This window comes from Abramis brama (genome assembly GCF_963993115.1).
Source record: "Abramis brama genome assembly, chromosome: 18".
Classification (NCBI taxonomy): Eukaryota; Metazoa; Chordata; class Actinopteri; order Cypriniformes; family Leuciscidae; genus Abramis; species Abramis brama.
This window is the reverse complement of record NC_139980.1, coordinates 35,867,296-35,880,664: the sequence shown is the minus strand read 5'-3', so window position 1 is coordinate 35,880,664 and position 13,369 is coordinate 35,867,296.

Genomic DNA, 13,369 nt, shown 5'->3' with positions numbered 1-13,369 from the left:
CGTCATCTTTTGGAGGGAAAACAGCCGCGCAAACATCCGTTAAATCAACGGATTCGGTGAATTCTGTGGTGTTTTGTGCTTTTATTCTGGGACAAACCAGTTTGATCAACATTTCAAAATGTGCTCAAAAATGAAAGTTGTCCTCCTCAGGTAAGATACTGAAATTCGGTGCCTTTTGGCCATCATAAATTGTAGAAAGTCAGAGAAATGTTTGTGTAGTAGGGCGATGTAAAACATTAAAAATAGGTCAAGCTCTGGTAAATAGATTCAACCATTAATTATCAAAACAACTGAAATGCAAGAAAGATCAAAACCCTTTACTTTTTAAAGCACTACATTATTGATACTCTAGTAAAATGTCATTGTCACTGAATTATTAGTTGTTGTTTTTTTGCTGATTTTTTTTAATTATTCAGTAAATTAGCTGCTTAACAACACAATAACAGGGTGGACAAGTGCAATAAAGAATGGATGGATGATTTCCTATCGCTCGAGTACACAGTTACAATTTTACTTTATTTTGAACTGGATTTAGATGGGAAACAATATGTAAAACACTGCCAATGAACTTTAAATGCACAACTTCTTCAACTTTAACATAAATTACTTTGAAAATCTCAATGTTCAGTGTCGTCTCTGTTAGCTCTTCTGGTGTAAAAGAGATGACATTCTGAGCTAAAATCAGCAAAAACATGCTAACATAGAAGGTTTATCTAATAAAGACTTGCATGCTCTCTAAAAATGTCATTTTAAAAATATAATTTTTCTACTAACTTTTTTCATATTTCTGTGAACAGGGTGGATGGACTGAGGTTGGGTTAGGGCTAGTGGATGGACTGAGGTTGGGTTAGGGTTAGTGGATGGACTGAGGTTGGGTTAGGGTTAGTGGATGTACTGAGGTTGGGTTAGGGTTATTGGATGGACTGAGGTTGGGTTAGGGTTAGTGGATGTACTGAGGTTGGGTTAGGGTTAGTGGATGTACTGAGGTTGGGTTAGGGTTAGTGGATGGACTGAGGTTGGGTTAGGGCTAGTGGATGGACTGAGGTTGGGTTAGGGCTAGTGGATGGACTGAGGTTGGGTTAGGGTTAGTGGATGTACTGAGGTTGGGTTAGGGTTAGTGGATGGACTGAGGTTGGGTTAGGGCTAGTGGATGGACTGAGGTTGGGTTAGGGCTAGTGGATGGACTGAGGTTGGGTTAGGGTTAGTGGATGGACTGAGGTTGGGTTAGGGTTAGTGGATGGACTGAGGTTGGGTTAGGGTTAGTGGATGGACTGAGGTTGGGTTAGGGTTAGTGGATGGACTGAGGTTGGGTTAGGGTTATTGGATGGACTGAGGTTGGGTTAGGGTTAGTGGATGTACTGAGGTTGGGTTAGGGTTAGTGGATGGACTGAGGTTGGGTTAGGGTTAGTGGATGGACTGAGGTTGGGTTAGGGTTAGTGGATGGACTGAGGTTGGCCAACACATCTGAAAGCTAAAATGGGTAAAAATGCTTTATGATATGATGTCATTTAATTTGTCCAACTTTCATTTAAAGGAAAAGTCAAACATAACAGCGAGGACAATAAATTCAGGGACAAGCTAAAATCCTTGATTATAATTGGTCAAATAAATTTAATACACACTTAAAAAACACTGGGTTAAAAACAACCCAATTTGGGTTGGGTAAATATAGGACAGAACACATGTTGGGTTAATTTACCCCAGCATACTGGGTTGATTTATTTTTACTAAGCTTTTTTTTCTTCATACATGAATTAATGTTTACGGATTAACTTAAATCCTTTAAACGTAAAAAAAAAAAAAATACTCCACACAACCACTGGTTTGCATGATAATTATTGTCGTTCACTCCGTTCGTAATTCCTGTATAGCATATTTTATATAGTTTTGAATACACAAAATGAAAACATTTTTAAGTTACACAAAAACTACCCAAACATTGGGTTGTTACGTCTGACCCAGGAGCTGGGAAACACAAAATCTTCCCAAACACCGAAAAAATGACCCACACAATTGAGAGAATTAGACATTAGAGAGAATCTTTACTGATATTCCCATGGGAAAAATGGGAAAAATCATGCAAGTGTTTATCGTGAAAATGGGCGACAGAGACATCAGAAAAATGCTGATATGTGGAGGTTCAAAATGCTGTAAAACCTTTCAAATTATTATTTTTAATCACCTTCAATGCGCTTATAGAGTTCAAATGATGTTATTTATGATAAAATTGATATTGTTCAACATTGATCTGGAATGAATAACTAAGTTATAAAGTTGTATGATCTTGACCAGAGCATGATGATAATATTTCTCTGTACTTCTACTGTAAATCATAATACATTAATATGTCATCTTTCACGGTCTATCTATCTATCATTATGTTTAATATCTTCATTAATACCAAGTTGTCATAACTAGTAACTATCGGATATTTAGTGTAAGTCCGCTTTATTTCTCCAGCACTTTACAGTAATAAACAGGAGAATAACAGAATCAGTGATGAAACTTCATCAGATATGAGAGAAACTCAGTTATTATTCAGATCAAACTCTCGTCTGATCGAGTCAGATCGAGTCAAACGTTCATGCCGAAACTGTTATCATGGTAAATTATTCATAAAGGTGGTAATATTGCTGGATAATTATAATTTCAGTAACACTTTACAATAAGGTTCATTAGTTAATATATTAATAACATGAACTAATCATGAGCAATACATTTGTTACTGTATTTGTTAATCTTTGTTAATGTTAGTTAATAAAAATACAGCTGTTCATTATTGGTTCATTGTGATTAATGTATAGTTAACTAATGAACCTTATTGTAAAGTCTATAATTTCAATGAATTGAAGTCAAACACATATGACAGAAAATCATATGTAAAAACAAGCATGAATGTGGAAACGTATAGTGAGATCGGTGGCAGAGTCAGAGATCTCTAATTACTAATTAATGTGTATTATTGCACATCACTTTATTCAGATGTTGTAGTTTTGACGGAGTCAGAGATCTCTAATTACTAATTAATGCTGTTCTTTTGAGCTTATATTGATCATGTGACACTGAAGACTGGAGAAATTCAGCTTTGATCACAGGAATAAATTGCACTTTACTATATATTCACATAGAACACAGATATTATACTTTCTAATAATATCTCACAATATTACTGTTGTGAATCAGATAAATGCAGCTTTGGTGAGCAGAAGAGACTCTTTCACAAACATTACAAATCTCACCGATCCAGAACGTTTGACTGGTGTGTGTGTGTGTGTGTGTGTGTGTGTGTGTGTGTGTGTGTGTGAGATTGGCATGTGTGTGTTCAGTCGTAGTGGTGATGGAGTCAGAGATCTCTAACGACTGACGCAGAGAACTGCTTTCAGCTCATAACTCATAACTTTATTGCCAATCAACAAGTCAGTGATGAAGACGAGAAGCTCCATGGAGAAATCAAGAGGTAAGACACCGAATCTCCAAGGGATCAATTACAGCGTTCCCAGATCTCCCAGATCTCCAGCTTTTCCTTGAGCTCCAATTAATCCGGCTGCAGTGACATCATCAGCAGGGATCCAGCGGAGCAGAAGCCCGGGATAAAGCCGTCCGGAGCCGAAGCTCTCCTCAGTGATGGAGGATCTGCTGGCTCTGAGGATCGTCGTCTCCATCGTCGGGCTCGTGGGGAACTCGGTGCTGATGGTGTCGCTCCTCCACAGCGCTCGCCTGAAGCCCTTCGAGGTCTTCCTCCTCGGCCTCAGCGTGTCCAACCTGGAGGAGATCGTGGTGGTGGACGTGTACGACGGCTTGCTCTCGCGCTCCTCCTTCCGGATGAGCTCCTGGTGAACACTCGCTCAACAACACATATCACAGCTGTACACCGCATGCACTTCATCTAAACATGCTTTAAATAGGCTTTCAATGCATTTATCATATGCTTTAATACTCTCTGAAAGCAATTTATGTCCAAGTAATGAAGGGAAACTTAAAATTACTGTAAAATTGAACTTGAAATACAACTTCAGGATATTTAATAATGTATTTTGAAAGTATACTTTTTACAGTGATCATTCAGGACGAGCTCCACTACTCCAGCGCACTTCAAGTGTGTTAATGATTAACCTCAAGTGTGCTATTTTGGAACAACAAGTATATTTTAGTTGTAATTAAATTGTGGTAAAGCATAACTTTAAGTGTGTTTAGTGCTTTTGTGTGCTAAATTGGAACAACTTCAAGTATACTTTAAGTATATGCCTGTAGGGACTAATTACATGCTTGATTAGTGATATTAAAATGTAATTTATTTGTGTTACAAGCACATTACAAATTCATTACGAGTGTCTTCGAAACACACAAGCAATATATCATAAATGTATTATATTTGAGTAAAAAGTATATGCTCGGTAATACCTTTGGCTTATTCCAAATACTACAAATTGCACATTTTGTCTTCAATAACAACTGCACATTAATAAATAAATATTACACTGCATACACTTTATTTAAAAATAGGCTTTCAATGCATTTATCATATGCTTTAATACTTCAATTTATGTCCAAGTAATGAAGGGAATTCCAAGCATGAGGAAGTAAACTTAAAAATTACTACAACTTCAGGATATTTAATAATGTATTTTGAAACTTTCAATGCATTTTTACAATTATGTTCACAGTTAAAAATACACCTAAAGTATATTTTTAAGTAAAGTGCAAATAAATACACTTGTAAAAAATAAACAGAATTTTCACTTCATGTATATAAACACTATATATAAACACTCTATAAGAGGCTCGTCTAACCAGTTTATTAAAGCTCGGGACCCTAAGCAATATGCAGGGAACATGTTTTATTGTCTGATCTAGACTCAGTCGTATTTCCAGCATTTCATGCAGATTGTGCACTTTCATTGTTTGTTAAGCCACACTTTTATTTACCCTTTTTCTTTTTTTCCTGGGTATTATTATTTAAGACGATTTTGTCTTTTGTTTTAATATTGTCTTGAAACTCATAAATAAAGTATTAAAATATTTATTTTATTTATTTATATTTAAAGATAGTAAAAATGTTGTTGAAAAAAGGGATCTATTTCAGATACAGTAAAGTGTTGTCTTGGGTCTCCAGGGCGTGCCGAGGACTGAAGTTCCTCACTATGTTCGGAGAGATCGGGAGCATCTTGTTCACGGTCCTCATTAGCGTGTACCGCTGGCAGAAGCTGCGTGTGCGCGTGGGCCTGCCCGTGATGATGGACGGCCCGGGTCCGGCCCGCGCGCTAGCCGTGTTCTGCGCCGCGCTAGCGCTACTCTTCGCTTCTCCTACGCTCCTCGTAAACCTGGACTGGAGTCACTCCAACTCCTCGGCTCGCGCCTGTCCGGTGGATTTCTTCCAGTGCACGTCATCCAGATGCCCGACTCGCAACCGAATCTACAAATACTCGTTCCTCCTGCTGTGTAATCTTCTCCCTCTGCTGATCGTCACGCTCTCCAGCGCCATGATCATCCGCTTCCTCATCCTGCACACTGCAAACACTGATCTGAACGGTAAAAAAACTGTAAAATTTAACTTAAAATATACTACAACTTCAGGATATTGAATAATGTAGTGTAGCGATCGGAGAAATGATAGACTCACTTAACAGTTTTAATGCTCTTTCATTAGCGTGAGCACCTGTGGCCGACGCTCTCGCCTCAGTCCAACGAACCTCTAAACTCTCCTCTTTCCCCAAACCCCCCATGCATAGATCTCGTTCTTCAGAAGAACAGCCCACGCCTTAAAGCCCCACACAACCAGAACACAGAACACATGAAATAAAACACATGCGTCTAGATCGCACCTGATGTTGAACATAAAAACTTTAGACTTGCTCCCCCTTCACAAAGTTCCTCGACCTCGGGGCCACAGAGTAAGTCCCTGAAGCGTCCCTGACACGCTGAAGCACTGGTGTGGCTGTACGTGGGTCTGCCAGGGGACTGGAAGTGCTCGACTGGGTCCTGGTCCTCCCTCCGGGATAGGCACATCTGTGGAGGAGGCCGGTGTTTGGGCTTCCTCTATAAGGTGACGTCCACCGAGAGGCTGAGTCCTGCACAGCGGATCGGCTCGCCATTAGGATAAATGGCAAGTGCGTGTCCCAGTCTCGCTGATGCTTGGCAGACACCATGGCCAGCTGTTCCGCCAGTGTCCTGTTAAACCTCTCAACGAGGCCATCACTTTGGGGATGCAAACGGGTGGTCCTTGTTTTGTGAATCCCTCATTTTTCACACATCAGCGAGAAGACACGGAACACACCGAATTCCGGCCTTGATCGCTGTGTACGGATTCAGCAACCCCGATCCGACTAAACATGCCATCCACCAACGCGTTCACCACTGTCTCGGCACCACCACCTGCCACCTCCCCTCCCCAGTGGCGGGTCCTTCCACTCCCTCTCTAACTCCCCGTCTTGCAGACGCAGGTCTTTGAATTTTGTCCATAAGTTTGTCGTGGACAAAGAGAGAATGGCCACTTCCTCCCACAGAGGTGCTGTGTTTGGACCCACTGGATCACTGGCTGCAGGTCCGCATCTTCCTCTTGCAGCCGCCTCCAGTCCTCTACTCCCACGGTCCCCACCGTCAAACACCGGCGTATCACCATGCTTGCACCCCACAGTAGCCCCACTGGCATCCGGGTCCTCCAGCTCTCTTTCCCTGGCTTCTCTTTTATCACAGTACCGACACCCGTCGGCAAAGCATGGCCGACGAGAAAGAGCGTCTGCATTTGTATGGCCTGACCCTGGACGGTGTACTACTCTCATATTGTGTGCCTGAAGTTCCTCAATCCAGCATGCCAGCTGGCCCTCTGGCTCTTTGAATGACATTAGCCATTGGAGAGCTGAACGATCAGTGCGTACAGTGAAAGGTAGCCCGCACAGGTAATACTTAAAGTGTCGGACTGCAAACAGCACCACAACAAGTTCCCGTCTGGTGACACAGTATCTGCGGTCTGCCTTGTTGAGCGCTTTACTGCCGTAGGCCACAGCTCGCTCTCCCCCAACCCCATACCCACACTGCTGCCGTCCGTGTCCAGAATGAAGGGCAGTGTGAGGTTAGAGTTTTGACACTCCTCAGTCCAAGCGAAGGACTTATCCTTCTTCAGCAGGCGGAAAAGTGGGTCCGCAATCCTGGAAAAACCATGCACAAACCTCCTGTAATATGAGGCCAACTCTAAAAAACTTTTGAGCTGCTGTGAGGTTGTAGGAGTGGGCCAGTTGCTTACCGTCTGCACCTTCTCTTCCATCAGGCCAATCCTTTGGCCCCTGGTGCAGATTCAAGCCAGATTCGCTTATGCGAGTGCCTCCAACGAGGTCTGAAATGATCTGCCATGGACCAGGATGTCATCCAGGTACACCAGACACTCTGACCGCAGAATACCCGATAACACCCTGTCCATTAACCTGGCAAAAGTGGCTGGTGCATTGCAGTGCTAAAGCAGAGCACCCTGAACTGCCATAACCCCCTGCTCATACAAAAAGCAGTTTTCGGTCTGGCATCGGGAGCAAGTGGTACCTGCCAATAACCAGTGCGCAGGTCCAGTGAAGTGAACCATGACGACCCAGTTACGAGGTCCGGTAAACATCTACCTGTGGTGGACTGGCGCCAGCGCTGGGGTGGGTTCGCGAGTGCAGTGTGTACTGCTCTAGTGTCCTCAGGTGCAGCACACCTGTAAAAGACACATCAACGTTCCTTTCAGTGGACATGACAACCTCAGGACTCCTTCAAACGGAGCAGGCCATCTCTCAGGTCTAACTGGCAACCTGCTCTTCTAAGGAAGTCCAGACCAAGAACACAAGGGTCCTGGACTGCAGCCCCCCACACTGAATGAGCTAATGTCTTCCCCCCCACAGTCAGCCCCACCACGCCTTTACCCTTCAGTGGCGCCAGTTCACCCGTCACGGTGCGTAGTCGGACAGTGGTGGGTTCCAGACTGGGATTGGCCGGAAGTACCTCTGGTCTTATAACTGTCACAGTTGATCCCGTATCCACCAATGCTAAACACGGAGCCCCCTCCTGGCACATGACAAAAATCACTAACACATGTTCGTCCCTCACCAACCACAGACTCCTCTATCCCACATTCACCCTTCCCCAACAGTCCTTGATCGGTTTCCCCCTGTCCATCTCTTGAGAGTCCTGCTGGTCATGACTCATATTGGGGATGAGTGTTTGGCGTCTGCATGGCCCCGATCATGCAGACCCCGTCCCATTTCCCTGGTTACTGGGAAACTAAATGTCCAGACTAAATGTCCAAACTAAATTACTACAAACTAAATGTCCAGTCTGCCACAACCCCAACAAATCCTTGGTCGTGTGCGGGGACGTTGATCAGGTCGCAGTGCCACAGCTCAAATGAATTCAGTAATCTCAGAAACCCAGGCTGGACCCCACCGACACAGATATGCACTGTCTCTCGTCCGGCATGCAAGTTCCCCATTCAATCTCCCTCTCCAACGCCATCTCGAAGGCTTCCTGCAGGGTTAGAGGGTGGGCTAGTTGTGTCTGTCTACGGAGGGGTAAGGGCCTGTATGAATTGGTCTCTCGAAAGCTCTCGATCTTGGCATGTGGGCATATGCTCGCCGAGTAAAGATTTCAATATCATTTGCCAGGACTCTCAGTTGCTCTCCTGGCCGCCTGCATCTATTACTCAGTTCAGAACGCAGGAGCCCTGGCTGCTCAAATTGCCCAAAACGCCGTCTTAGTGCCCTGACAAGTGCATTATAATTGTGTCTATCTTCAAGGTTAAGCAGTAACAAACAGTTCAGAGCATCTTCTGTGAGACACATAGCCAATCCAAGAGCTTGCGGTCCTCTGGCCAGTTTGCAGCATGAGCCAACAGTGCGAACTGTGCATGAAAAGCTTCCCAATCAGCTTTACCTGAGAATTTGGGGGGTTTTACTGTCACTGTAGCCACGGCATGCTATGTTTGTTTACATCGGCAACCAGCACGGTTCCGTGGCGCCGCCGAGAAACGAAAGCCCGGCGTCTGCAGCCATCCTCCTAGTAGCCTCCCTCACACGAGCCTTGTGCGATGCCAGAGACATCTCGCTCTTCAGGAGAACACGCCTTAAAGCCCCACACAACCAGAACACACAACCAGAACACACAACCAGAACACACAACTAGAACACACAACCAGAACACATGAAAGAACACACATGCATCGAGATCGCACCTGATGTTGAACATAAACAGTCTTGCTACGGTATTTTGAAAGTATACTTTTGAAAGTATACATTTTTACAATTATCATTTTCGCGCTCCTCGGTCAGGTACACTTGCGGCCAGAATAATTCAGTATATTTCAAGTGTGTTAATGATTATTTAACTAATTAGTCCGGATCCTGATCCTCCGCACTGTAAAAAAATTATCTTGATTTTAACGGTAAAAATGCTACAGCGAAAAACTGTTACTTGGTTAACAGAACGTTTCCATACTATATACGGTAAATACTGTACCTGTGATCTAACCGTACATTTAATGTAATTTTACAATAAAATACCGTTAAATTTAAAGTCATTGTATTATTTACAGTGAAAAAACGTAAATTGACATTCCCACAATTCCCTTGTTTTTTACTGTAAATTTAAGTCTGCAAAACCTAAAATGTTGCTACCGTTTTATTTACGGTAGATTTCTGGCATCCACAGCTGACAGTTTTTTACCGTAAATTTACCGCCGTTGTTTCTGCAGTGCAGAGAGCCGGGTCCGGGTTCCAGCGAAGCACGGCGGCCATCCTGACGGCCATGATGGTCTTCCAGCTGAACTGGAGTGTGTACCTGGTCCTGCACCTGGCCTGCGACCCCTACACACTCCCGTCCTGGTCCGAGCTGGAGTTCCTCATCACCTGCTGCTACTCCGCCGTCAGTCCGTACGTGTACGGCATCGGAAACAACCTGTTCAGCCGCCGCCGCTTCACCAGATGACAGGGCTTCAGTGGAGAAACGTGTTATATTGAACAATAAGGAGAAATAAAGCAGTTTACACACACATACATACACACACACAGAGTAACACTATCCTACAGGATTCTCAGTTAACATGAACTACTAAAACATGCTCAATTCAGCTTATACTGTGAAATTCCCTACAACTTCCATTCAAAGTTTTACTGCTTTATTTACTAGAGGTTTAGTATTTTTTGTTTAAACATTTCATGTTTTCTTCTGGAAACAAACTTCATTGCACTATTCTCCTGTTATCTCTGTAAAGCTGCTGTGAAACTCTGTACTGTAAAAAGCGCTGTATAAATGAAGGAGACTTGACTATAAACATATGTGATTTTTGTGTTTTTTAGCATTGTGACGGTTTTATACGGAACAAGGAGAAATAAAGCTGTTTGTGTGTGTGTGTGTGTGTGTGTGTTTAGGTGTTGCAGAAGCTCCAGTGTTTCCTATAATGACGGTGCGTTCAGGAAATGATGATCTTGTGTGTGTGTGTGCGTTTACTTATATCACTTTTGGGTACATTCACCAGAATACACACCGGTAAACTGAGGACCACCCAAAAAATTGAGGACATTTTGTATGTCCTCATTTGTTTGACTATACAGTGGCATTCAGCATGCTCTAAAATGGTGTCCAGGCTTAAAATCTCACTTGTCCCAAAAAATCACTTTTAAGTGATTTGTGTACCTGAAGTGTGTATGCCCCCCCACTAAAGTGTGTATAACACAGCGCCCTCTAGGAGTACTGCACTTCCGGAAAAGATACACACTTCGGGGATTCTGACCAATCAGAGCGCAGGAAGCTACTACGAGAGCGGGAATTCATGATCTGACCAATCAGACGCCAATACGTCATCAACAAACATGGCGGAGGCAAAAAAAATCATGATTAATGAATGAATTGACAGAAAATTATAGATAAATTCCCAATAATTAGTATTTAAATAAAAATAGACTAATTTGCCCTGAGCTGGAGCTCTCGCGATTTATATGAGCATGTTTCTAAACTTTAATCCTCGCAGTTTTGCGCTCGCATCAGAGTCTGCTCTGTGTGTGTGTGAAGATCGCGCTGCTGCCCCGCACCCTATACAGAGACTATACGTTACAGCACGTACAGTAACTTACATAGGAGTTTGTTAATCATATAGGAACGAGTTTGAAGCGGGGAAGGGACAGGCACATTACGTCATGTGAATTTAAAAAGTACATATTTCCTTCCAAAAGCGGATCGAGGGACAATTGTTTAAATCTGTCAATATGTGTGATGATTTATTCATCTGAGTTTGTTCAATAAAAATACACAAGCCACAAAAAGATGTGAAAACATGCAAAAATCGCTTGCTTTTATGAGTGATTTTATTTGTTTTAAGTGTTTTCTCCTACTTTGCGCTCTGCCGTTCCCTGTCATATTATGAGCGATTTCCCTGAGCGGCCGCCGCCCCTCCCCCACCCACCGAGCTGGAGTCCGTTACCACAGCAACACATTCACTTACAGCAAACATTCTTATTATATTATATTATATTATATTATATTATATTATATTATATTATATTATATTATATTATATAGAGGAGATCAGTTACAGCAAACATTCTCTTTATATTATATTATATTATATAGAGGAGAGCAGTTACTGCAAACATTCTCTTTATATTATATTATATTATATTATATTATATTATATTATATTATATTATATTTATTGTATTATATAGAGGAGAGCAGTTACAGCAAACATTCTCTTTACATTATATTATATTATATTATATTATATTATATTATATTATATTATATTATATTATATTATATTATATAGAGGAGAGCAGTTACTGCAAACATTCTCTTTATATTATATTATATTATATTATATTGTATTATATAGAGGAGATCAGTTACTGCAAACATTCTCTTTATATTATATTATATTATATTATATAGAGGAGAGCAGTTACTGCAAACATTCTCATATTATATTATATTATATTATATTATATTATATTATATAGAGGAGAGCAGTTACTGCAAACATTCTCATATTATATTATATTATATTATATTATATTATATTATATTATATTATATTATATTATATTATATTATATTATATAGAGGAGAGCAGTTACTGCAAACATTCTCATATTATATTATATTATATTATATTATATTATATTATATTATATTATATTATATTATATTATATTATATTATATTATATAGAGGAGAGCAGTTACTGCAAACATTCTCATATTATATTATATTATATTATATTATATTATATTATATTATATTATATAGAGGAGAGCAATTACTGCAAACATTCTCTTTATATTAACGTATATTATATTATATTATATAGAGGAGATCAGCTACAGCAAACATTCTCTTTATATTGTATTATATTATATTATATTATTATATTATATAGAGGAGATCAGTTACTGCAAACATTCTCTTTATATTATATTATATAAAGGAGAGCAGTTACAGCAACAATTCTAATGATACTATATTATTATATTAATTATATTACAGTTTTTCTCAGTTGCTTTGGTGCATTTCTCAGATCACAACTAAAATTCTTACTTGTTCAATCTCCACATTATCTACTTGTGCACCTCATAAAAGCAATTTCTCATTCTTTTGAACAAATTGCAGTACATTCATGCAGTTGATTATGTGCAAATGTATGCTGTTTCTTACATTATTAATTGCTTATGTCATGTTTATAAAAATGTATTATACTGGTTCTCTGTTGAATAGTCTTACCCCACAAAACATATAGGCATTAGTTCCATAAGTCATTAAATGCAGAATTGGTTGAACTAGTTGTCATAAACTGTCAAACATATTTTCTATACAATTCTATTAGACTTTTTTTGTCCTGAATTGTTGAATTGCAGAGGTGAGTTCTGAATTTCACTAATGAAGGGGAATGTAAAGCATTAGATCAATCAATGATCAACCAGTTCTCTATAATAGCTCAGAGTGCATCTCATGAAGCTTCATCTGGGATGCATACAGAGCACAACACGTTACACACTCTGAGAGAGGAAGAACAACAGGGTGAACAGCCGAGAAGAAGAAGAGGAGCAAGGATGTGTGGTGGAAGGGTAAGGAGGTAAAACAGAGGAACAGGCTAAGATTGTGTGTTTCAGAAGAAATAAGTGCCATTATTGTAGATCATGTTCTCATTCATGACCTTATGGCCGAGGCTGGATGAAGGGTGCAGCCGAATGTTGGGAGAACAACCGTGTGTCTTCAATCATTCAAGCGTTTGTAGACAGAACAGGTGTGTAATCAGACAGTGTTCACTCTACTGCACTGTACTGTTCACCATAAACTGTAGACTTACTGTAATGCTATAGGCTATTACAGAAGTCTACTTGCATTATACATTATACAG